The sequence below is a fragment of the Bacillus rossius genome, chromosome 18 (genome assembly GCF_032445375.1).
Source record: "Bacillus rossius redtenbacheri isolate Brsri chromosome 18, Brsri_v3, whole genome shotgun sequence".
Classification (NCBI taxonomy): domain Eukaryota; kingdom Metazoa; phylum Arthropoda; class Insecta; order Phasmatodea; family Bacillidae; genus Bacillus; species Bacillus rossius.
In genome coordinates this window covers 20,724,986-20,751,619 of record NC_086345.1, presented here as the reverse complement: position 1 = coordinate 20,751,619, position 26,634 = coordinate 20,724,986, and the positions used below count along the sequence as shown (strand labels likewise).

At 35.0% G+C, this 26,634-nt stretch overlaps 1 protein-coding gene across 5 annotated transcripts in view; it reads right to left on the bottom strand.

Annotated features, from left to right (window-relative positions):
- LOC134541356 (uncharacterized) overlaps positions 1 to 26,634 on the bottom strand; it is a 975,422-nt gene that overhangs the window by 268,359 nt on the left and 680,429 nt on the right. For all 5 annotated transcript variants that reach the window (XR_010076613.1, XR_010076612.1, XR_010076614.1 and 2 more), the window contains one exon: positions 26,273 to 26,352. The gene's annotated coding sequence lies outside the window, so the exon portion shown is untranslated. The remainder of the gene's footprint in view (positions 1 to 26,272; positions 26,353 to 26,634) is intronic.

Sequence of the window (26,634 nt, the reverse complement as noted above, 5' to 3'; positions counted from 1 at the left end):
TAATCTCGTTCCGTTCACGATTTGTGCGACGTGTGGCAAACAAATGCACTAGCGCTACCTATTGACTACAGCGTGAATGATACTTGTAATAGTTCCTCAGATTGTCGCGTTCATGTCATGTTCATTTGATGAAAAGTTATGAAATCGTTAAAAACGGGCGCCCGACGCCAGAGCTTAGCAATCTAAAAACAGATAACAAAACTAAAAATTTTGTACGGACATTTAATCCTGAGCTTTATAACAAAATTGTGTGGTTATGTGGCAGTGAAACATTAACAAAACTCTTCTGTTGGCCATGTTTGTTGCTTGCAAATGAAAAATCACCCTGGAATAGTAAAGACCGGGGTTATTCAGATCTTAATAATTTGCACACGGCAATTTCAAGGCATGAAAAGTCAGTCTCTCATATACATGCGTGGATATCGCTCGGTACATTCGGCAAAAGTAGGGTTGACTTGCAACTGGATTCACAGAAACGTGCAAGCATTTTAAAACACAATGAAACTGTAAAACAGAATCGGGAAATACTGAAGAGACTGACTGCAGCTACATGCTTTTTAGGGCAACAGGAACTGTCATTTCGAGGACACAGGGAAAACAGTGATTTTAACAATCGAGGCAATTATGTAGAGCTAGTTCATTTGTTGGCTGAGTTTGACGACAAATTAAGAGTCCACTTGTCTACAAGCTCTGTGTTCACTGGATTATCACCAATAATTCAAAATGATTTAATTCAAAGTATCAATGATGTAATGATTTCGGAAATAAAAATGAGATTAAAGAAGCAACGTTTGTTGCTATTTTGCTTGACGAAACATGTGATGTAACAAATTTTTCACAGCTATCAACAGTGTTAAGATATGTGTACAAGGGGCAAGTATACGAAATGTTCGTAGGCTTTCATGATGCCAGTGGAGACAGGTCAGCAGAGGCACTAGTAAAACTTACAATAGACACTCTTGAGGTATTTCAATGTAAGGAAAAACTGGTCGCGCAGACGTATTATGGTGCGGCGGTCATGGCCGGACATTTGAATGGTGTGCAGGCAAAAGTTAGAGAAGTGATTCCTCATGCTGTATTTGTACATTGTTACGCCCACAAGTTGAATTTGGTGTTATCGCAAGCAGTTTCATGTATAAGTGCATGTAGAGTGTTTTTTGCTAACCTTAGCGGCTTTGTCAGTTTTTTTGTCCATTCCTCAAAAAGAACCAATTTATTAGACACTATAGTGCAGAAGAGATTTCCTAAACTTGCACCGACAAGATGGAGTTATTCAAGTCGCTTAGTTCAGACTGTCGCTGATCATAAAGTAGAACTTGAAGAACTGTACGAACACATTTTAGAAAATCCGGAAGACTGGGACACAACTGCTATTAACGAAGCTCGTGGATTTCTTATGATGTTAAGGGATTTTCAGTTCAACTTCTTGTTGTGTGTATTTGGAGAGTTATTTTCGTTGACAGATGTTACATTTAACATTGTGCAGTCAAAATACTTGGACATTACATTTTGCAGCAAAGAAGTTGAAGCTCTGAAGGATAAGCTAAACACAAAGAGAAATTGCGGTTTTGATAAAATATGGTTGAAAACTGAAACCGTATCTGACTGTGAGCCTGCAAGGAAGAAAAGAAAAGGAAACTGCTCAGAAGCCACTGTAAAGGACGATTTTAGGAGGATGTACCTTGAGATTTTGGACACAGTAATCATGCAGCTGAATATTCGGTTTCAATCGTTGCATGATTTGAAGTTCATTGAAATGTTTGATTCAAAAAAATTCTCAACATTTTCAGATGTTTTCCCCGAGGAGGCATTCCAAAAATTAAGGACACTCTATGGAAAAATTTTTGATATTGTTAGGCTGAAATCTGAATTGAGTGCTATGTTTACATCTAAACATTTTGAGGGAAAGACAGTGCAAGAAATGCACCATTTCCTGTATCAAAATGAACTCCAAAGTGGACTTCCAGAACTCTATAAACTGTGTGTAATGGTTTCAACTATTCCTGCTACATCGTCATCCGTAGAACGTTCGTTTTCTGCACTAAGACGAATAAAATCATTCACAAGAAATGCGCAAGGACAAAGTCGTTTGTCTGCACTCTCCATCATGTCCATAGAAAAAGATCTGTTGGTGCAGATGAAAGACCGCAACTCGTTTTTCGACGAAGTCACGGAGCAGTTCTGCAGGAAAAACCGCAGAGCCGAGTTCCATTATAAGTAAATACATGGTGAGTGACAATTTGATATCTTTGTTAATTCTTCTCTCTAAGTTTATCACAAAAAATTTAATGTTGTTACTAGTTTTATGTTTAATTATTTTTTTTAAAAAACTGCTTAAACAGCACCATTTTGCTCCCTGAAAACCAAAATTTTCCGGGAGAGGGCCCCCGGACCCCCCTTCTTCCAGGGGGGGGGGGTGGGGTTTGGATGTATTCTATATTGCATGCGTTACCAAATTTGTCAGGATACGCCCCTGGATAAGATGTTTAACACGTCTAAAATAATAAATCTTTTTACCAGGATTTCCAAAAAATACTTGCAAGTCAGGAACGATGACAACTTTATCATCGCAGCTTGCCGACTTATCGACAGACACCTACTTTCTCATTCATACAGTTCGGGTGTTTTTTTTTCCCCACCAGAATACTTTTCAGACGAGTTCTTTTCCGTTTCGTGCGAGTTCATGCCGTAAACATCAGCCAAGTCGAATACGTCGATGGGGAGAGAAGCACTTTCCCCTTGAAGACTAGGAGTGGCTGGAGACCTCGAGTTTAAAGAAAGAATTGGACTTTACGTTCAGGGGTAGGGGAGTATGTTTTAAGGGGAAGAAGCCTCCCTCTCTCCCCACCACCCTTTTTTTCCCTTCGCTGTTACACGCCTGGCCACTTTGAGGCAAACATCTTCTCTATGCCGAGAACACTCCCCCTTAAACCCCTTTCCCCTCCTTGACCAACGTTCTCCCATCACCCTACCACACTTCTCTCTCTCTCTCTCTCTCTCTCTCTCTCTCTCTCTCGCGTTATTCTGAAAGCTTTCCATACTTCCACAGTAAAGTACGCCAAGTCCTATCTCTCCATTTCCATTCGCAACCTCCTCGCCTTTTGAAGCCCTTTCCCAACAACTTTGCTACGAAAATACAAACTTTTTTTTTGTGGTGAACGCGTACCTGATCGATTAGAATTTTGGAAGTTCCAAGTATGGGTATGAGTAGAGGCCGGAAAAATTCGCGGTTTCGATGGCCTTCAGGATAGACTGAACATCCCACTGAACACTTGGGCAAATAACGCAAGTTCATTGGCTGCCGACTTGTGAGTCGTCTCATCTGGTTTGTCTGTGATTCGATCCTTCTTTGGTTAATGGTTTGTGATTGGTTGAGATTCGTCCATATGAACAGTTAGCCAAAGCAAAAATCATTATAAAGGTATATGCATTTGAATACTAGCCTATCGTCGAATGAATCTGCGAATTTTTCCGGTCTCTAGGTATGAGACGTTCATTTTACCCATTTTTTTTCACTGCTATACAAATTGGTTATATGTCAAGACGTAGGCCTATTATGCGTAGTTTGGTCCCATTGTTTTCGAAAGTACGCCATAATATATATAAATATATATATCATTTTTCGTATAAATTGACAGGACGTTTAAAATTTTATCACTTATAACATTAAAATACCTAAAATAAATATTTTCTTAGAAGCTGATATTTCAAAATGTTTTATTTTGTTTCACCATGAACAAATGAAAACAAAAGCGAGTTTGCTATGATTTTTTTTTTGCGTAGAAAGTCAAGTTTGTGTTACGAAGCGTACATACGTCGAAAATACAACAAATTAAATTTTATTAACTTATTATTGCCAACAATAAATATGGTAACAATATATTTCATTCTATTATTATCATTGATCTTTTTTTTTGTTGTTGTAAAAGTTACGCTTGAGATAAATCGTTTACGCTTAGTGTCCCAATTACAAGAGAAAATAAAATCTCTACAAATATAACAACTTAAAAAATGTTCGTCCGTTTGAAATGTAACCAGTGGAATAACAACATGAAAGTGGTTGACGTTTTTATTAGTGTCAGTAATTCGTTTTTCACACATGATGAGAAATGAGCAGGAAATGAAGTAATTAGAAATAAAAATCTAAATGATGGTAGACCTGTTTTTTAAGGGCAAAAAAAAAGTGAGATAGTGTTTCAGTAATAATTGCCAGAGATGCGTAACATCTGAACCCGGCAAATTCATGCACTCGTATGTTGCAAACACACTTCTAATACGAAACTCGGGCACGAAGTCTAACGCAGAATTCTTTAAAAATAATGCCGAGCGTGTTAAATATACACAAATCGTGTTCAACTACATTTCTGGACGCGAATCACACATAGTTTCCGCACCCGCCGCTAGAATTCGCTGCCGGAGCAGCCACATCGTCTGTCTAATCATTCGATTCGCAGAGCGAAATGTTTAACTATAATATAATTAAATATAATATAATATAATATAATATAATGGAACGGCTCCGATTAAAGCCTGGCTGTAGACCTGATTTTTTGACGTGACAACGTCTAATAAATCGATGAACGCCGGATGCACGCACGAAAAAGTGTCCCGTTACGCACATTGTCCCGTTTCGCTGTGTCCCGTTACGCTCATTTTATATTGCTCTTTGATAACGTGAACCTCCTAGCATTGCGACCGAGTCCGTGGCGTAATTCTGTTTTCATGCATTTCAATGTAACATTTTCATTGCTCATTGCTAACCCATTCCTCCTAGCATTGCTGCAGAGTCCGTGGCGCAAATACATTATTTTTGACTGCATCTTGGTGTTGGGTAAGCCATTTTCCTTCACATCATCCTTAAAACACTCCTATTCGTTTCCTACTTTTCCTATCATCGTCCTATCCTTAACAGAATAACACAGATTGGAAGAAGTTAAATAGCAAACATATATAAAAGTTATAGTTAAAATAATCTGTTCGTTAAAGTAATAAACATATTATTTGAATTAATGAGTGCAAATAAAAGTAAATTTATCTATTAAATTGTAGATTTCATTTCACTCCTTCTTTGTATTGATACAAAATAGTGATAATTCAATTAAAATGATTCAATTTTCTTCATAAAAGTATGCAATCATTTCATCAATGTTTTGTTATGACGTTGTCACACGTTAAACTATAGTCCGTAAACCGACCTTACAGACAACCAATTTTTTACAATTTGTTTAAGTACTGCCCATCTTGTTGAAATTCATCAAACAGTTAATGGTATAAATTATCCTTTGGCTTTGTAAACTTTAAGTTCGCGCCATCCACCACGGACAGCAGCACCGTTGTTAACACATTTCCGTTCCACGCGAACTCCCTTCCGTTCACGATGTCACTCCTACCAAAATGCCGTAAAGCGGGAGCTAAGATGTTACACGTCAAAAATATAGGGTCGCATGACAAAGAAATGATTCAGAAAGATCTACAGCAGTGCTGGACTTTTGGCTTTTGTACTAGTGGATGCGGAAATCCAAAGTTATAATTATTTTCTTTGATGACCCGCGTTTTTTTTTAAATTTATAACGAAATGAGAAAATATGTTTGTGGACGCTATTCGAGTAATAAGTGAAACTTTACAAAATGATAAATATAATTTTTTTGGGCAAGCAAACCGTTTTAAACATGTGAACAGGTGTGCAAATATATACAAGTGTTCAGGCAAGAGTACAGGTATGCGAGTATATGAGAATGTATGCATGTATGCAAGGGCGCAAGTATGCAAGAGCGTAAGTATGCAATTGTAACAGTAATCAAGTGCGATATAATGCATCCTTCTGCTATCTGTGTTTTCGGTAAGTATTTTGATAGTATGTTATGCATTAAGTATTATGTTAAGTAATATATGTCTTTTTATTTCAAAATTTCTGTACCACTAAATTAAGCGTTGCAACGTTCATTACATTCTGAAATCATCATCGCCTCAAGTTTAAAATTTGCAGAGATGACTATAATACTACATATTTAATGTTTTTAACAATTTATTTTTGGGCTGGTTGGTTAAAGGCGATAGCTTGAACAAAAATTCTTGCTTCAAGTAATTTCTTAAATTCATACTTTTTAGATTCATTAATTGAAGTTAGATTGTAGGGAGATCTTTAAATTGTTTTATGAGAAACGTTTTTGCAAGCAACCACCGGAAGAATATAACCCAACACTGGGAATAAAATTTGGTCTTATCTTTCCAGACACGTTGGTTTTTGTTTTTATGACTGAAAAATTTTTAAGCACACATATTTGTTTGTAAATTTGTGTTATTAAAAAATTAACATATTTTTTTTATAATATTTATAAACCATACCAATATAAATTTAAAATAAATATTTTATTTTAGCTCCAATTTTTTAAGTACAGTATTTTAAAAAAATGGTAAATGTATATACAAATATATTCTTTTTTAACTTTTAATAAATATAGATTTTTTTATTGTAAGCCGCTTATGATTTTTTATACAAATATCTAGAAACGTTTTATTCATTTCTACAAGTTATTTAATTAAAATATTATTTCCATCAGAACAAAACGGAAGTCTAGCCGTATAATACCTACTAGTAGGAAAATATATTTTTAATATAAAATTTTTCGTCAAGTAAGAATAACATTTATGATGGAATAATTAACACACTCGCTTAAAATATTTTCGATAATCATGCAGAAACTCAGCGTGTATCATTTAACTTCGTATAAGGTAAATTCCTGCGATCATGAATACAATCAATTGGATGAGTACCCATTAAATTATTTGATTAATTTTTTTCTTTCCTGTTATAGATCCTGTTGCCAATATAATTACGGCAATCATTTCCGCCACCTCACTGGCAATTTGCCAACGCAGGCTCAATTACATTAATGCTTGCAGCCCAGGTAATCCGAACAATTTTTTCCACCGGTGTTGAATTTTTTTTTGCCTTCGTTTTAGTGATTTTCTGCATCACCCTATCCAACTGCCACACCAATCACTCTTTGGTATTACGGGAAATATGTTCCACGAACATTATTTATTATGCTCTTTGTATGGTTCTTCGGTGACTGTAATTATGCGCTATGCTTATGTGGCTAAGAGCTATGAGGGGTGGGGAGAAATTTCAAAAGCAGTCATGAGGACTGCCGACAGAATTGAAAACTTAAAAATGTAAACAAACAGTTGTTATTTTTGGATATCTAAATTAATTGTTTGATCTTAAATTAAAACTTGTGTATCATTTTACTAAAAAATAAAATCACACAACAATTTCTTTTATCACGTTAGTATTTTATATATATATATATATATATATATATATATATATATACATTCACGTCACGTGACCATGTCGATGACGACTTACATGAATTTACTCCCTATCCAAACCTTCCTATATAAGTTTTCACTTCAAAAATATTTAGCAAGGTAAATGTCATATGACCTACCGTTTATCAGTTTTTTTTTTCAGGGAGAATACTTCAATACTTACTTAACCTGAGTCAAGACTCCCGGATTAGTCTAGCAAATATTCGTATTTTACTTCTGACGTGAAAACGTATATTCGCTTGTTGCCGTGATAATCGGACGAACTCTCTTTATGTGACAAAAAAATGGTTGTCTGTAAAGTTGGTTTATTGACGATAGTTTAACGTGACAACGTCATAACAAAACATTGATGAAATGATTGCATACTTTTATGAACAAAATTGAAAATTTTTTATTGAATTATCACTATTTTGTATGGATACAAAGAAGGAGTGAAATGAAATCTACAATTTAATAGATAAATTTACTTTCATTTGCACTCATTAATTCAAATATGTTTATTACTTTAACGAACAGATTATTTTAACTATAACTTTTATACATGTTTGCTATTTAACTTTTTCCAATATGTGTTATTCTGTTAGGGATAGGACGATGATAGGAAAAATAGGAAACGAATGGGAGGGTTTCAAGTTTAATGTGCCTCGAAAAAGTCAAATCGATGGTTGTTCCAATCGAGTGGAAGAGAGATAGATGCGCCACGGACTCTGCAGCAATGCTAGGAGGAACGAGTTAGCAAAGAGCAATGAAAATGTTACATTGAAATGCATGAAAACATAATTACGCCACGGACTCGGTCGAAATGCTAGGAGGTTCAGGTTAGCATAGAGTAATATAAAATGAGCGTAATGGGTTACAGCGAAAGGGGAAAATGTGCGTAACGGGACACTTTTTCGTGCGTGCAGCCGGCGTTCATCGATTTATTAGACATTGTCACGTCAAAAATATCTTACATTACGAACGAAAGAAAGTCAAAGGAATTTACTTTATTAAAAATATATAAAAAAAAATTGTGTAGGGTTATTATGGCTTTTTTTTAGTCGAATGTATGCGCGTGTGTGACATTTTGCTGTCCAGTGACAACAATACAGTTTATCTTAACGTTTTTTACTTTGGGAGTACAGGAGAGGATGTGGTTTTCTCAGCAGTCGAGTTATTTGTAATGTGCATGCGGTCTGCGTGCGCTCATTAAGTGGACAAAAGCCGGTCCGCGCACTTAATATTCAACCCTACGTCTCTCTCTCTCTTTCGGCCGAAAACAGCCGCTTTACCATCAGTTCCGTCTCTGCGGAAGACGGGGGGGAATAATCCAGTTAGCTTTTCTTCCCTTGTTTAATTATTCAACTTTTCCTCCCTCCTACCACCTTTTTCCTACAACCACAAGCAGTTTTCCCTCTCAAGAAAGGAAGATCTCTCCCCACTCTCTCTCATTCTTTCTCTCTTTCTTTCTCTCTGACCAAGGAGCTATGGCTGTCTCGGACTTCTTTTCTTTCTCCATTCTCCGACGCACCCCCCTTCCTGTTCCAAACCTTTTCGGCCACTCTCCATTCTGCCACAACCTCTGCAAACTCATTTAAACAACCTCTCCAGAATTGCTGTTTTTTTCTTCTCTCTCTCTGTCTCTCTCTCTCTCTCTCTCTCTCTCAGGGAACAGCCAACCAGAACTCTCTCTCCGCTCACAAAAGCCCACGTAAGTGGCTACGCGCTGCGGAATCTGAATCCTCGAAGAACAGTTAATGCGCCATCGAAGAGGCAGAAAGTAATTAATTAATAAATAAAAAAAATCTTAAAAAAAACCACCAACAATACAATAAACAACTTGATAAAAATCCACGAACACACAATTTTCTTTAAAAACAATCATTATATCTAAAGTTTTAATTTAAGCACTTAAATAATTATGCGAGATATACTTTAGAAACTTTTGTCTGAAATTTTTTAATGCGATCGCTAAATATTCTTCTTCAAAGCAAGAAAACTACAGATATATTTGAATTTACAGTGAGAAACATGTGTTAAAGAGTGTGTAAGAATTAACGGATTGGTGTAAAAATGGGAAAGGGTTATTTTATTAAATAAAATATCCTTTTTAAAACCAAGGGCACCGTTAAATATTACAAAATATACTGTATTTATAATTTGCTTGTTACATTTTTTAAATATTTGGTATATAAGATTTTTTCTTTGTTACCTGTACTAACAATAAAACTGTTCTTGGTAAAGAGTCTATAAGTGTATGAAATGTTGAAAAAAAAAATGGACATGGCTATTTACATTATTTAAAACTGAAAAATATCCTTTATAAATTTTTTGTCTGTATTTTTGGTTGTCTGTTTGTTCTAGCACCAATTGTAAACTACTGGAGGGATTTTTAGGAAACAATTTTCATTAATAAGGTCTTTCACTAATTTAAAACAAGCATACAGCATTCAATCGCTAATTATTTTAAAAATAAGTAATTATGTTATTTATATTATTAATTAATTTCTGCGATCATGAATACATTCAATTGGATTAATTAATTAATTAATTAATTAATCTCCGAATCCAATAAACCATAAGATAAAATATTAAGAACCAACCATAATCAAATAAATAATACGACCTATAAATTTTACCAGTTTGCGAAATTAAACCTCTAAGGGGTTATATAATAATTTAGTTATCTCAAAAACAAATTTAGCTGCATCGTAATTGAATAACAAAGGAATACTGGGATCCGAAAGTCTTTTGTGCATCTGATGTTCAAGTTACGAAGAAGAAGAAAGAAACTAGATATTGTCTCAAGACGCAACGAACAATGTTTCAATCGATGAATACTTCGTTCACACAAACCTATTAATTAATTAATAAATAATTGTTCTGCGCGAATTCAAAGTTTAACATAATCATAAGCTATAAAATTTTGATCGCTAATATTTAAACTATGTGAAAAAATTAGCCTAATGACTTTAATCATTTATGGAGGACCGATTTTGCTATGATTTTCGCTATAATTTTGAAATTCAATTCAAAATAATATTTTACTGTTTATTTTTTTGTTTGGCAAGTACGGAATTAATATACTGCAAAGTTGTAACTAACTATAAGCATATATTAATCCACCAGTAAAATGTATAGTTTTAATAATTGTTTTAATTATTTTAGTGAGACAGTGAACATTTTTATGTCTTGCATTGGCTGTATAATTTAGATGCTCTAATAAACCACGTTACATTACGCATTCATTAAAAAAATACTACCATGATAATGTGATAAAAAAGTATTTTTTTAACTGTGCGCATCGTTTGAATGCAAAAGAATAAAAAAAAGCGTTAAAAAACGTTTTACTGCACAACGTTAAGAGATGCGTATTCAACGAGTGTTGTTTTACAGATTTTGACCCTCATTTAGGTGTTTTATAACAATTTTTGAGTCGAAGTAAAATGAAAAAATTTCTTTTCATTGTAAACAATAAAACTCTTTTAGTACTTGGTAAATTTTTTAAAAAAATATTTTAACCGTATTAAAGCTTGAAATGTTCAAGTAATAAAATCCTCTCGTTACATTAAATTGGTGCAAGAATTTCCATCCACGCGGCAACCATTAAAATAACAGCGAATAGAGGTTTCAGACAAAAATTATTTAAGACTGATAAAAAAACGTGAGCGGATCCTTCAGTATTCGCCTGTCATATGTAATATCTAACCTCGGTAAAGAGCAAATTCATGTGTTTTCACGTAGCAAATACACCGATACTATGAAACTCGGGCACAAAATTAAATGTAAAATTATTTTAATTCACAACTTTATTTTATCATGCTATTTTTCCCTTTAAATATTTCATTTTGCTAGTAAATTTCTTATAGGCCTAATTAACATACTGCAATGTAAGCCTCTGTCAAATAATTTCAATAACGATGTTCACCCAAACTTACAAGTCTGATTTAAGATTTAATACATTTCTGTAGTAAGTGGTATAATAATAATTGCGTGGCGAAGCTTGTGATAAGATAACTTTATTTTTGTTGGGACGTACCTAATTATCGTGTGAAGTAAATTGCTCTTTACTTACGAAAAATTACAGGAAACATTTTTTTAATATACACAGTAAAAATAGTTTGTATAAAATTATATTGATTACATGCGACAACATTTTTTTGGTTAATAACTGCGTGGAAAAGTCTCCAACATAATGAAGTTTATCAGTTGTAAAATAAATTATTTTAAAATTTTTTTTTTAACGTGGTAACAAATTTATCCCGACGCCATTAGTTCTTACTTAATTTATTTTGACCGAATATTTCCTGTTAAATTTCAAAGAAAGATTTTATTTTCTCGACGATCATGAGCGCACACTCTGTCAACGTCATTCGGTTACATCTAAAAATAATCTAAAAATTAAACATGTTTATACTTATACAGGAAATTGTTTAATTTTTAATAACATTTATAATGTAAACTAAATTGCGATTTTATTTGGGGTTTTCAAATAAATATATTTTTAAGGAAAATCAAATTATAATTTCTTGTAAACTGTGACCAAACTTTTAATATTTTCGTTAATTTTTTTCAAGACATTTTTGTTATGGTGGTATAAATGTTTTGTTTAAACTCTGATGAAAGTTCATTTTTTTGAAAGTGAGTACAAGAGTATTAATCTTAATGCCAAACGCGAAAAGCAGTGATTTAAAAGACCAGAAAAAGTTTTTTATGAATTTATTTAATCAAAATTATAGGCACACATTAAATCTCATATTTAATTTCCAACAGGATGAGCAGACTTTATTTTAAATAAAACTAATGGAACATTTTTGTTTAATTTTAGTATTTACACATATAATATTAATAAACCTAAATACTCATTTTACTCAGACACCCCTTCCTCCTACGTCCTATAGATTATTTTTAATTATGTATTTTACTTAGATTCCTTTCCAAATATTAATGTAGATAACTCATATTAATAAACCTGGTTTAGGATAAAATGCAAATAAATTCAGAAATATGAACAGATTAAGTGACAGAGAACTATAGTTAGTAAAAATTGGCAAGGACTCAAAACCAATCATCGTAAAGATGTCTCATAACGTGGCACTGAATTAAAACAATAATTGTTCAAGAATTACTCAAAACAAAAAACTCTGAGAGGAAATAATACAACTCTATTTAAAATTATAAAGTTTGAAGTTATTTTAAAGAACTATGACATCTATATAAGTTTAAGCCATACATATGAGACAAATATTTTTCGTGATGTAGCCAGCAGCATTAAATTTATTATAAAAATTATTATTTTTTTGGTTATAATAATAATAAACCTTCGAAAATGAAATAGATTTTTTTTTCTAGTTTTGAAATGCGTATCGATTTACTGTACACAATTTGAATAATGTACTACGTCAATTTTAAATAAAGATATTAAAAGTGCAGCTCTATAATAATTTATCTGATTATCCAGTAAATTTCACTACGTACAGAAAAAAAATCATAGTTTCTTTTTAAGACTTTTGTTACTTTTCGCAAAGTCTGCTTCTGAAAAGCGCTTAAAAACTTGACAGCTAAAAGTCAGTAACAAATATTTCTATGATTATTAGATGTACACGCGATACTAAGAATATTTTTGGTACGATTTTGATTTTCTTTTAAATTTAAATATATATTGTTTAATATGCTTTAACGCAACTGAATTTCATAACACGATACCCCCAGTAACAAATTTTATCAGAAACGTCAAACCACGCGAAAGACCTCAGTTGATCCCTTATTCATGGTTGAAACAGATTCCTTTTTAATTAGACCCTAGGAAAAAAAAACAGAACAAAAAAAACATTTTTAGAGGAGACCAAAATTTGTGGTATCTCATAATCACTGAGGGGCAGATGCAGCTACAACTCATTTAAGTCTCCTCATCAATAGTCGACGGCCGTTTGGGCTCATGGCCTGCAAATTACTTAATCAAAATCCCCACCCCTACTCCCAAACGACGTCATAAACACAAATGAAGCACCGCGAAAATCAGTCCTACAGGCAAACCGATACTTCGGCTTCCTCGCAACAAATCCACTTCGGACGTAACGCACTCGATTCAAACAGCCCCTCCCCCCTCCCCCTTCACCAAATCGTTGGTGATGATTAACCTGACGTTAGCGTCAGCTGGCCGAGCGCAGATTTTAACGAGCGCATCTAAATTCAAGCGGGAATACTTCAGCAATTTAGCGTGAGCCCCTGAATCAGTTTAAGCATGGGATCAGTGGTGGGGGGGGGGGGGGGGGGGGAGCAACGCTAACTGATTGGAGGGTTTAAGCTCGTGGCAAGCTCGGGGACGTGAAACGTTGTCGTCCGGCTTGAGTGATGCGTAGCTGGTGACGAGAGCTTAAAGCCGGAACACACACACACACACACACAGTCACACTCACCTACTCACACGGGAAGCCTTCATTTCACAGACGAGAGAGCCACACCCGAAGTTCCCCGAAGTTCATATGCTCGCTTTATTTTTTTCCTCCTTTCTATCTCATTGTATGAACCGGTGTGGCATTAAATTTTGCGGTCGATAAGGATAGGTTAGATACATTATAAATACTTTAAAACATCGGGGATGGTTGGTTTATATTATGTAAGTATAGCTACATTAAAAATACTGTAAAATCATTTTATGGTTGCTTAGCAAATAACTTTTTAATATGTAGCTATCCAGGGCTAGGAAACCGTTTACATGATTTCACAGTATCTTTAATGCAGCTATCCTAACCAAATCAACAGTCCACAATGTTTTAAAGTATTTACAATGTAGCTAACCTAACCCAATTGACCATTAGTTATCATGAGTTACAATGAACGAAAAAAAAAAAAACAAACAGAAGATGCACGATCGGGCGTTTGGCTCTCTCGTCTGTGAAAAGAAGGCTTACCTACTCACACACTCACACACACACACACACTCACACCCGTAATGTGTTGAAGGTGTTATCATGCTTTTTCTGGGCATGGGAATCCAAAGGAAGTTACCTCACGAGGGAGAAACTCCAATCTGTCCTCACCCTCTAGCCAGTAGCATTTATAATACAGTATGTCCATAATATGATGTCCCAGTTATTAGTTTTAACACTATGAACTGCAAACGTTGTAGCATGGCCCCCCACAACGGTGGGGCTGGGTGGACCCCTGGGGTCAGGGCCCGATCCCAGTCCTGTTTATTTTTATCTCAGTGTGTGAAATAAATATACATATTCGCTGTGATTATTTTAAAGTAAAATAATTTTATAAATTAAGGCTTAGTTTGGACTTATAAAATAGTAACAATAATTTTACTCTGTATTTTCAGGTTAGTAAATGACATTCTAAAATAGAGTGTAGGTAAAAAATAACCATGCAATTATAATGTAGCACGTACCTGTAAAATTTATGGGGGGTAAGGGGAAGGGTGTGTCTCCGATCCTGGGTCCAGGGCCCATAATCGAATGTGGAGGCCATGCGTTGTAGAGAGTTAATACAAGGTCACAATCAAAGAGAAACTAAAAAAAAAAACTCGTTCTCCTCGCTTGCAGCGCCACCTGGCGCAAAATGGCGAATCCTGATGTAAAGCTTTTTTTTTTTGTGTTCTGCAATTTGAGTTCAACCTGGCGCCTCGTTACAGTAACTACACGCTTTAAAGCCACATGGCTGCAGGATTGGTCGTAATTGTCGAAACGACAAAGTTCAAGATGGCCGCCGAGATTCACCCGCTGGTGCACCAGAATGAACTAAATACACCTACTCATGAATTGAGACATAGAATTATGGGGCAATTTTTGTAAGAAATAATCAGTATTATCTGAAATAACGTATTTTATGTATGCAAAATTAACCGTAGCCATGTTTTTTGAAGTATTATAAGCTATCACTGGTTTCCTAAGGAATTTTTTTGTAAAAGTACGAATTTTTTTTGTCATGTGTATACAGCTACTGCCTTCGTTCACGAACTTTAAATTTTCTTTCCTGTCCGACACTTTTATCTTCGCAAAGCTGTGTCGCGAAAAGTCCCCTTCCGCAAGGGAGGGGGAGGAAGTTTTTTGAGGTGATAAATACGAGATGAGATAAGAAGTGAAGAGGAGGTTGTTCTTCTTGGTCGGGCTCACGACGGGAAGTTGCTTCCTTGTCCCCAACACGACAGCTGCGAGGCTGTGTTTTTGGAAAGTCAGAAACAGCCCTACCAACCCCTTCAAATCACCACCACTACCCCCTCCACATCACTCACACAGGGAAAATCTAGGGTACCTCGCAAGCCACCCACGCCCCTTTCCAAAAGAGCGGACACGACCAAGTTTTTGGAACATGTTAAAACTGTAAAATGAACTCCGTAAGGTTTGCCTCTGGTTGCATTCGTGTTCATAGTTGTCCCTCTCAAACGTGTAAACTGACTCATGAATGATTTTAAAAAATTGGAATATTTTTTTTTTCTGTTTTTAACGTCTTGGTCCACGTACCATAAAATTACAAGGTAAGTACGGTATTTTTAAAAGTTGTTTATTCATTTTTTTTTAAATTTTCTTCCTTTTAGTTTTGAAGTAAAATAACCTATTAACTCAAAGACACTTCAGTAAGAAGGTAGTTAATTCGATTTTTAAATATAAGAAATACCTTTCTTGTAGTTCAAAACTAATATAGTATAATATACAAAAAATAAAATCAATATTATAAAGTTTCTTCAAAACATATTATCATTTTTAGGTGTTCTTTTTTTTTAGTTGTACATCATCTGATTATGCACAGACTTGAACAACAGGATTTACTGGATTGTAGCTACTCCAAACACTAAGGATACGATTCATTGTTCGTTAATTCGAACATGATGGAATAATGGAATCGATATCTCAACCCTCATCGTCAGAGCGTGTCATGTCAGCCAACACGTTCACCGAAGACAGAAATTTAAATACAAACATACGCGGGTCACTCTAAAAGTAAAGAACATTAGTTTCTCTAGATATTTTTATTAAAAACTATCCAACTCCAAGCATGCGTTGCAATGACTCTTAATTTTTTTTGTAATTTGTTTGAAGTTGGTTCTCATATACAAAACATCTCTATACCTCTATCTTACTATATATCTCTTTAAAGCCCCCTCTCCAGCACTCTATCTCTCCATTTATCACTCCATATATCTAGCAATATATCTGTATCTCTCTACGTACATCTCTATACATCTATCTCTCTATACCTCCCTATTTATAAAAATCTATACCTTTTTATATATCTCTGTATCTCTTTATATTTTAGCCTATCTATCTATCTCGCTAAATACCTTTATCTCTATCTCTCTCAGGAAATATATCTTTACATTTCTATTTTTCTTTATCTCTCTATCTCTGTGTCACTCTATCCTTATCTCTCTATCGCCGCGCTCTACCTCGCTCTCTCTCCATCTCCATTTATATATCTATCTCTCTATCTCTATTCCTCTTTCTTTCGACTATTGCTATTAGGACTATAGAAAAGAGGAACTGTCATAAAATACGCAATTGTTATCAATTATAACAAGTCAATATCTCTTGGAAATATTAGTGACAGAAAAACAAATAGAAGAGAGTTATGGAAATAAATTTACAAAAAAAAGTCCTGAACTATTACTAATGATGTTACATTTAAAAAAATCGAAATGACCCGTAAGAACCTAACTTATAAATTAGAAAATACAATAAGTATTGAAATAATATTGCGGTATTACTAATTAAATTATAAGAAAGCCATCTCCTTGAAAATCATTTGGTATGTCGCTGTACTCAAAAACTTTGGATGATTGGTGCTCTTGTTTTTGCGACAAAGAATTTTTTTGTTGTCAACTACTTTTCCGTGGAGATATTTTACGACCGAATATTTGAACGAAAAGTTTTTTTTTTTTCCCGGAGACTTAGAATGCGTAACTTTTTGGAAGCGAAATACCTCACACGGCTCAAAGCAGAATTCCACGCAGGTCTTCTTATCAGCAAGTAGAATCGGAAGATTCACCTTTCCCACTCGCATTTTTTTATCTCTTAAAAATTTCAAAGTAGAAAGAAATAAGATGACTCTGTGTACGTAAAGGGAACAACTTAAACGTGTGGGCTTTCGAGATGGAATTCTGTTCAAGTAATGTTGGCAAACTTTTTTTTTGTTAGTCAGACGGCTCTATTGGTCCCTGAGATAAAATGAATTCCCTCAGGGTTGGAGCTTTGTTGTATGCTGAAAGGTTTCCTTTGCCTTTTTCTCTCTTTCCTCCTTTCACCCCATCCACCCCACTCCGCGAACCAATACAACCACCCTACTGCGCCCAAAAAGCTTCCTGTTTCAACCTTCCCTGTGAAATGATGTCCCGATATTCGGATCGCCGGCTAGAAGTCGAGTTATTTGTTTTTGCCTGCCTGTCCTGGAATACGTTCACTCATTTTTTTTATCTGAAGTCAGAAAACATACGAAATAAAAAAAAAAATCCTGCAAATAATACGAACGTATTTATTACGGTTGGTAATTTTAAATCTGTAGGTATAGACACCGTGAGGAACAATACGAAATTCATAATTCAAGAATATTTCTAAACACAACGCATTCTTGAGCACAAAAATAACGTAAAGAAGGGTGAAACTCACAAATCTATACTTGCCGAACATGCCACAGAATACTCTGAGACAATGCTACATCACTCACACGGGTAGAACAACCAATAAAATGTACACTTAAGGAATCAGAATTTATTGTCAGCAATAGAAATATTATCAGTCAACAAATCATTGGATTAAAAAAAATATATGTATACCTTTAATTAAAAAAGAAACAATTTTAATACACAACTCAGATGAAATCCAGCAACCCTCACAGCACTACATCAGCCAATAATATCACCCCTTTTGTGCGCGACCAATCAGGATAGCCCTCGCCTGCCATTGGCTGTGCAAGGAGAGGGGCTCTAACATATATAAAACCACAGTTTTCCAGTTTACAATATCAGTCTGTTTGTGCCTGATGATTGTAACAGTTGTCAGTTCCCGAAACGTCGCAATTATTGTCATTGGAAATCTTCAGTGTTTGTCAGTGCCATCATCGTTGTGTTGAACATAGTACTTGTTTGTCTTCATCGCTGTGTTTATATGTTTGCTGCGTTGTCCAGGTTTGTTGTCTGCCTGCATCTAATCTGTCTCGTCGTTGCTAGCCAACTGTGTTCGTCTGTGTTGTTATAATATTTTTTTCCATGACTAAGTTCCTTCAACGGAATTCTTGTGCTGTATGATATTCACAGGATGAACATTTTTTGTTCGTGCTGCCTTCGTTGTGTTTTCCATGATACTTGTTTAGTTTGTCCGACATGCACTGATTTAGTCTTGTTTTCTGTGAATTTGCTATCTTAATATTTTTATTTATTTTTTGATTTTCGTAATATTGACATGACAAACAGCGGAAAACTGTAATGGCATGCGTCCAAAAAAAAAACTGCATTAATTGTCCCATGCGTGCCAACGGGGGGAGAGGCAAACTCGAAATACTTTCCATCCTTTTGAACGTGACGCTAACCGAGCGTCGAAAGAAGCCTGGAGAAACCGGGAGAGACGGAAAGGCGTGGTCAGAACAGAACTGCGGCAAAGCTTAAGCTGCGAAGAGGGTTTCTCCCCGTACAGCGGCGCGGGAACGGAACAAACACCCCAGCAGAATCGCCACAGAGACAGGAATGAACAGGAAGGCCTCAAAAAACAACGTCGGCGAGCTCGCGTCGGAAAGTTCGCCGCAACGGGAAGCCCCTGACGAGAACGAAAACGAAAGCTAAAAGTTCAAAGAGGGGTGGAGGGCTTTTTAACCCAGAAATTTCACATCCCCCCCCCCCCCCCCTGCTTCGTGAAGGGTCTGAACGTAAAGGCTTTTCACGGTGTCAACGGCGTGTAGCTCTTTAAAGAACACACTCACGGTCAAATGTTCCCCTTCGTACTCATGCACATAATCCCTAGTACCTAAAATACCTCTTGGCTTTGTACGCTGACGCAACGTCCCGAAGAAAATAATGTCGGCCCACACGTTTTCAGGTTACCATTTTTCAATTCATCTTATTACATAAAGCTGTCTGTAAACCGTTGACTTGCGAAAAGTATGGTAAAAATGATATAAATACATATGTAAAAAATATATATACCGGCAAGTTTTTTTTTTTAATATGTGGTGGAAGTTACTAAATGAAACATTCTATGGGAAATTTCCAATGCATTTAACTTTTTTTTAAGTGAAACTTGTTTGCTGAGGGGGGGTTAAAATTTTCGTGCGTTACGAAAATTCCGATCGCGTGAGGGGAATATTTCAGGTACGTGGTGGGGGGAACCGGTAGAAGAGGAGACGGCAGGGAAGAAGTAGAAATGACGCATCATGCTTGCACAAGTGCATACTTGCACACTTGCACACTCGCATACTTGCACACTTGCATACTTGTACACTCGCATACTTGCACACTTACGTACTTGGATATTTGCACAATTAAGTACATACTTGCACACATGTATACTTGCACACTTGCAAACGTGCATACTTGCACACTAGTAAACTTGCATACTTGTACACTTATATACTTGTACACTTGCATATTTGCATACTTGTACACTCTCATACTTGCACACTTGCAACCTTGCATGCTTGCACACGTGTATACTTGCACAATTACATACTTGCACACTTAAATGCTTGCACATGTGCATACTTGCACACTTGCATAATTACACACTTATATACTAACACACTTGGACAATAGCATACTTGCACACCTGTATATATATACACACCTTTTAAAGAAATTATCTCCGACGGGGTTCGGGTCAAAATGCATAACTGAATGAATCAAACAAAACATATTCGGTTTGGGGCCGATTGTACAAAAGAAAACCATCGTTAAAAAAATTTCCATCTACATTTACCATCTACGATCGTAAGAAATACAAATTCGCGTACTGAAAAAACCATCAAGCTGTGGATAGGACCCTTATCTAATGGCATTCCCTAACGAGACATCTACTGAAAAAAAAAACCATACATTATTCCGGTTAAAATTTTTACGATGATACAAAAAATCGCAGTTTACCTGGGGCCAGGATTTAAATATAATTTTGTGTATACACAAATGGATCCATAGCAACTTAAACTTAAAGAAATCATTATAAGCCAATATTTATAGTTACTATATAAATTACAAAAGATAAAAGAAGTATAAATAATATCAAATTAAGTTCATAGTTTATTCTTTATAATTACTCATTTAACGGGCGGTGTCGCTGACTAATCAGTTTCTTCGTGCGAAAGAAAAGCCAAATTACTTGCTGACGAATTGTTTTGGGAGTTTGCACGAAACGTATTCAAAACAATCGATTATTCTTTCCAAAGTCTACAGTGACTTAATTCCGGAGCTAACTTAATGCCCATGCAAACACCAACACCAACACCGGTCGAGACCCACCGACAATATCGGACCAGAATGTACTCACAAATTACTGCGTCGCAGTTTGCGGAAAGCATTCGTAAGCCAGTCAAGGATCTTCATCTTCTAAAGAAAGTATAACAAAATTGGTTGTCTGTAAAGTCGGTTTACGGACGATAGTTTAATGTGACAACGTCATAACAAAACAATGATGAAATTATTTCATACTTTTATGAATAAAATTGAATCATTTTTATTGAATTATCATTATTTTGTATGCATACAAAGAAGGAGTGAAATGAAATCTACAATTTAATTCATAAATTTACTTTTATTTGCACTCATTAATTCAAATATGTTTATTACTTTAACGAAGAGATTTTTTTTAACTATAACTTTTATACATGTTTGTTATTTAACTTCTTCCAATCTGTGTTATTCTGTTAAGGATAGGACGGTGATAGGAAAAGTAGGAAACGAATGGGAGTGTTTCAAGTTTAATGTGCCTCGAAAAAAGTCAAATCGATGGTTGTTCCAATCGAGTGGAAGAGAGATAGATGCGGCGCAAGCGTACAACGAGCGTAACGGGACACAGCGTAACGGAACAATGTGCGTTACGGGACACTTTTTTTTGCGTGCAGCCGGCGTTCATCGATTTATTAGACATTGCCACGTCAAAAAATGTAGTGTAGTTGTGTCATGGATAGGGCTGTGTGTTGTACGTGAATACGTGTACGTAACAGGTAATATTTTCTATACAAGATATGAAATACGGTATTTTATGTATGTTTGAACACTAAGAAGTCATCATCCACTTGCATAATCCCAACCGCCCCAGCTGCAGATGTACTGGTACCGTCGTTGATCTGCTCGGCCGCATTCATTCTTTTACGTTCCCGGCACTGCTTCACTCGGTCATATGGTGTTTTATTAGCATCATTCGATTGCTTTTGCGAAGCCCTTTCCAACCGTATACAATTTCTGTATTTTGATTTGGCTTTATGACGCATATAGACCGACATTATATATTTTTGATTATATATATATATTTTTATTTTAACACCATATATATTCACTGTTACTATTTTACACTACTGTTTTATAAATGCAATCGATAGATTTTGACGAGAGCTGACGATTGAAACCCAAACGAATGTCGTAGCTTCTCCGAGTCAAAAGTTATACTAAATGGAATCTCGAAACGCAGCAAAATGACCTCAAAATGGCGGCGCTTCCCCCTCCACCGCTTTTGATGCGTCACAGTCCTCACTTGGCGTGACGAATTCTATGATCCTTTAGCTATTCAGTGGTGTGATTAAATTTCGGATGTAGATGATAGATATGTAGCTGCAACACCAAACTGTATCCCCCGATTTTGTTAGCATTCGTTATTGACGTGACAACGTCTAATAAATCGATGAACGCCGGCTGCACGCACGAAAAAGTGTCCCGTAACGCACATTGTGCCGTTACTCTGTGTCCCGTTACGCTCATTGTACGCTTGCGCCGCATCTCTCTCTCTTCCACTCGATTGGAACAACCATCGATTTGACTTTTTCGAGGCACATTAAACTTGAAACACTCCCATTTGTTTCCTACATTTCCTATCATCGTCCTATCCTTAACAGAATAACACAGATTGGAAGAAGTTAAATAGCAATCATGTATAAAAGTTATAGTTCAAATAATCTGTTCGTTAAAGTAATAAACATATTTGAATTAATGAGTGCAACTAAAAGTAAATTTATCATTTAAATTGTAGATTACATTTCACTCCTTTGTATCCATACAAAATATTTATAATTCAATAAAAATGATTCAATTTTATTCATAAAAGTATGCAATCATTTCATCAATGTTTTGTTATGACGTTTTCACGTTAAACTATCGTCAGTAAACCGACTTTACAGACAATTTTTTTTTTATAAATTGTCTTCAACTATGGAAGCAGTTTTAAAGACGTATTCACAACTAAAAGTTACTGTCCCGCAGGCCGAGAATTCGGAACTCCACAGGCCTGCGTCTCGTACACAAACATCCTCTCGGACTGCTAGTCCGACTTCCGCCGCGGCCGATTAGCAAGTATCCCATCTGAGCGCTTGCCTGTCTGTTCTCAAGTCCCAAACCCTTCCCCCCTCCTCTTCCTGACGTCGCAAGCCATGCACTCGAGACGTTCTTGCACGCACGCTGAGACCACCGCCACACACACCGCGTGCCGTGGGAGTGGTCGCCTCGGCAAGGCTTAGCGCGAGCCATCGCAGTGCTCACCGGCGCGCTTTTATCAATCCTGTACGTCCGGGATTTCACTTAGCGCGGGCCATGGTAAATCGCGCACAAGTTCACCACAGAATTCTTATGTCTTTCCACAGTAAACACCGCGTGCCATGGGATTGGTCGCCTCGGCAGGGCTTAGCGCGAGTCATCACAGTGCTCGCCGGCGCGCTTTTATCAATCTTGTATGTCCGGGATTTTCACTTAGCGCGGGCAATCGTAAATCGCGCACAAGTTCACCACAGCATTCTTATGTCTTACCACAGCAAACACCGCGTGCCATGGGATTGGTCGCCTCGGCAGGGCTTAGCGCGAGTCATCACAGTGTTCGCCGGCGCGCTTTTATCAATCTTGTATGTCCGGGATTTCACTTAGCGCGGGCAATCGTAAATCGCGCACAAGTTCACCACAGCATTCTTATGTCTTACCACAGCAAAAACCTCCGCCTACTAACGCCAACGAAGTTCCTGCATCGCAAAAAATATCACCGAGTGTCTTAAAACCTACAAATACTCTAAACATAAAAACTATACAAATGTATACTACAAAAATTACTAAAACATAAAATTTAATAATAATTTAAAATCAAATTATTTTACCCTATTCATGCCAGGAGACTGGCCACAGTATATATGTTAAAAAAAATAAGTGATTATGTGGAAAAGTTAATTTTTGTATATATTGTAATTTACACAAAAAAAGCATGAAGTTGAGTAAAGAAATTAATTGAGACATTAATACGTAATTTTTTCAGTATGTACTACTTAAACACTTAGTTATATGTAATATAACAGAGGGAGCATTGCCACGGTTAGTTCAAAATCGCGGATAGTAATAAATCCCTGTTGATTAAAAATCGCTAACAATCCACAATAACAGAAAATATACTTTAATTATGTTTTTTTTAATTAATGGTCTTGCGGATTTTAATGAAATTATACATAATAATAATAGATGTGCAGAAACATTAAAAATATAACTTAATAAGTTGCATCGTTGCTAGAAAACGAACACATATGTTTTTGCATTCAAACTTTTAAATTTATTAAACGAAATTTCTAAATTTCGTGTGATTGCAGCCTATGGTACAGTTAGTTCATTACAATGTTAATAAGCCACGAATCAAATAGCCGCGCATTAGCTTAAGTTATAGGAAACGAACGTAATTAGTTCGTAGTTTTTTTTTGGTTTTACATTAAAAACATTAGCATTTTTTGCTATGTACAGGTAATATTCTGCTAAGTAATTATTACCAACGTAATTCTAAATACGGTAAGCCGTTAACTAATTTGCTTATTAACGAACTAGACTAAGATTTTACATCTTGCTCTATACTGTATCAGTCTGGAAGGTATTTGTGCACAATAACTGCATTTATCTTTTTGGCAAAACGTAGTATGCAAATAAACTATGTAGAAATTTTCCAGTAATCACACCACTATAATAGCGGCAATAGATTATATTCTTCGTAATCTACCCAAAATGGAAGCGAGGAATATATTTTACAGTTAACTTCACAAAGCATTTGGTTAGCGTGCACATATAGAGAGATTTACAATTGATTCGTGTGTATGTGACAAAGATGTAAAATAGACAAGCAGAAAAAAATTGATGAGCATTTGTAGTTGGATAAGAAAAAAAAATGTAAGTGGCACTATGCTTTGTCAAAGGTAAAAAGATAATTTTGAAAATATGTGGAATTGTACATTAACCACAGACAAGATAAAATTATTTATAAAATAGGACGGCCACAAACACAGATTACTTTTCTTCTTAACAGACTTCATTTGCAAGTGCACGGCAAAAGCCAAAGGATAAAATGAAAGAATGGTTGGACTTAACATGTTAATGTAACTTATGACTGCTAGTCTAATGGAATATTCAAATTCGAAGAGAGAGAAAAATTATATTAAATGTAGGTACATGACAAAAAACATAATAAGAAAATTAATTATATATTCACATTTTTACTCGTTAGAATGTGGTTGTTTCTTAACGAAATGAAAGCTGTTGGGTATTATTAATATATTTTTCTTTATTTCTTTAACTTTATTCTGGTCTAAAGCTTAATTTTCTGATGGCATCAAGTAAATCTTCTCACATAGAATTAAAAAAAATATTTATTAAAAAGTTATATTTTAAAAACTTTGTCACGAGTAATTATAAAAATAAAGCGGAATAAAGCAATCTTTAATTTTTCGAGGATATATACTGGCGAAAAAAATAGTTATAAAATACATTAAGAATGTCAGTGTTCCATTACTTGAAATACATATGTATATAAATCGATGTGTGTATGAATGTTCCCTAAGGACTTCAAAACGGCAGGACCGATTTTGAGGAAATTTTCAGCCCATCTTCAGATTAGCCCAACGATGATCCTGTGAAGTTTGGTAGGAATCGGATAAACAGATTTTTTTGGCAATTTTGTGTCATATTTTCAATAAAAAAATACTAACTTAATATTTTTCTATTTTTTTTTTTAAGATTTTCTAACATTCACAATTGAAAGCGATATAAGTGTCGATAGTATGATATAAAGTGATTAATCACTTTGCCAACTCTTTTAAAAATAATTATTAAATCCCCTTAAGCACAAATATTGACTGACCATCTCATATCGTCTTTCTCTTCAAGCATGGACAAATAATACATGCAGAATAAAATTGCAATCAGTTTTACACCATAGATTATCTTGTTTTTGGAGCTGTTTCAATGAACGTAACTCGAATATAAGTATTACAACTTTTTTTTTAATTGGCGAACTTAAGTTTAATATTTCAGATATATTATTCGCTCTATTTTCATCTTTTAAAAAAAATCATATTTAGAGGATAAAAATTACTGCACAATCAAACTACTTTGAATAAAGCAGGTCTTCTCAATTTAATAGCTTATACATTATGAAAATAAAACAACTTGAGTTATTACCTTTTTTCCATTCACAATTACTTTAAACTAAATAATATCTTTAACTTAAAAAAGAATGTACAGTTAAAGATTTTTCATGCGGTTAAAATAAATAACCTGTTGGCTTTTAGCCAGAGAAAAATAATTTAAAATTTATTTTACTCTAGTTATTCTGGCAGATTTAAATTTATAACTTCATGATTAGTAAAAAAAACTAAAAGAGTACCAACTACGCTATTGTCAGTAAATGCAAATTTTTTTAAAGCCTATAATCACACCTTAAAATACTCATGCATGATATAAATACGAAAATGTATAAACTACTGAAATCGGTAACATGAGATGACGTATATATTAGTTCTGAATATTCTCACCTATTATGGCAGAACACGATGATTCTGTCCCTCAATCTGAAGACGAATTCTGCTCGGCATAGATCCATTGGTAGCTCAATCTGTAAAATGTAAAAAAAAAAAATAATATTACATCTATTTAATTTGAATCTTAACACCAATATATAAACATGGGAATCAATATATAAACATAGACATTTTTGTAGGAGTAATATATAGAACGTAACAATCCTTGATTGTTTCCTTTATTTAATAATGTTAGAAAGGAATACTTCGAATAATAAAATACATTTTTAACTTTGTATGATGAATAATTAGTAACAGAAGTTTTGAAAACAATGAGAAATGGCAAAAATAACTTGTTCCGTGGTTATATATATATA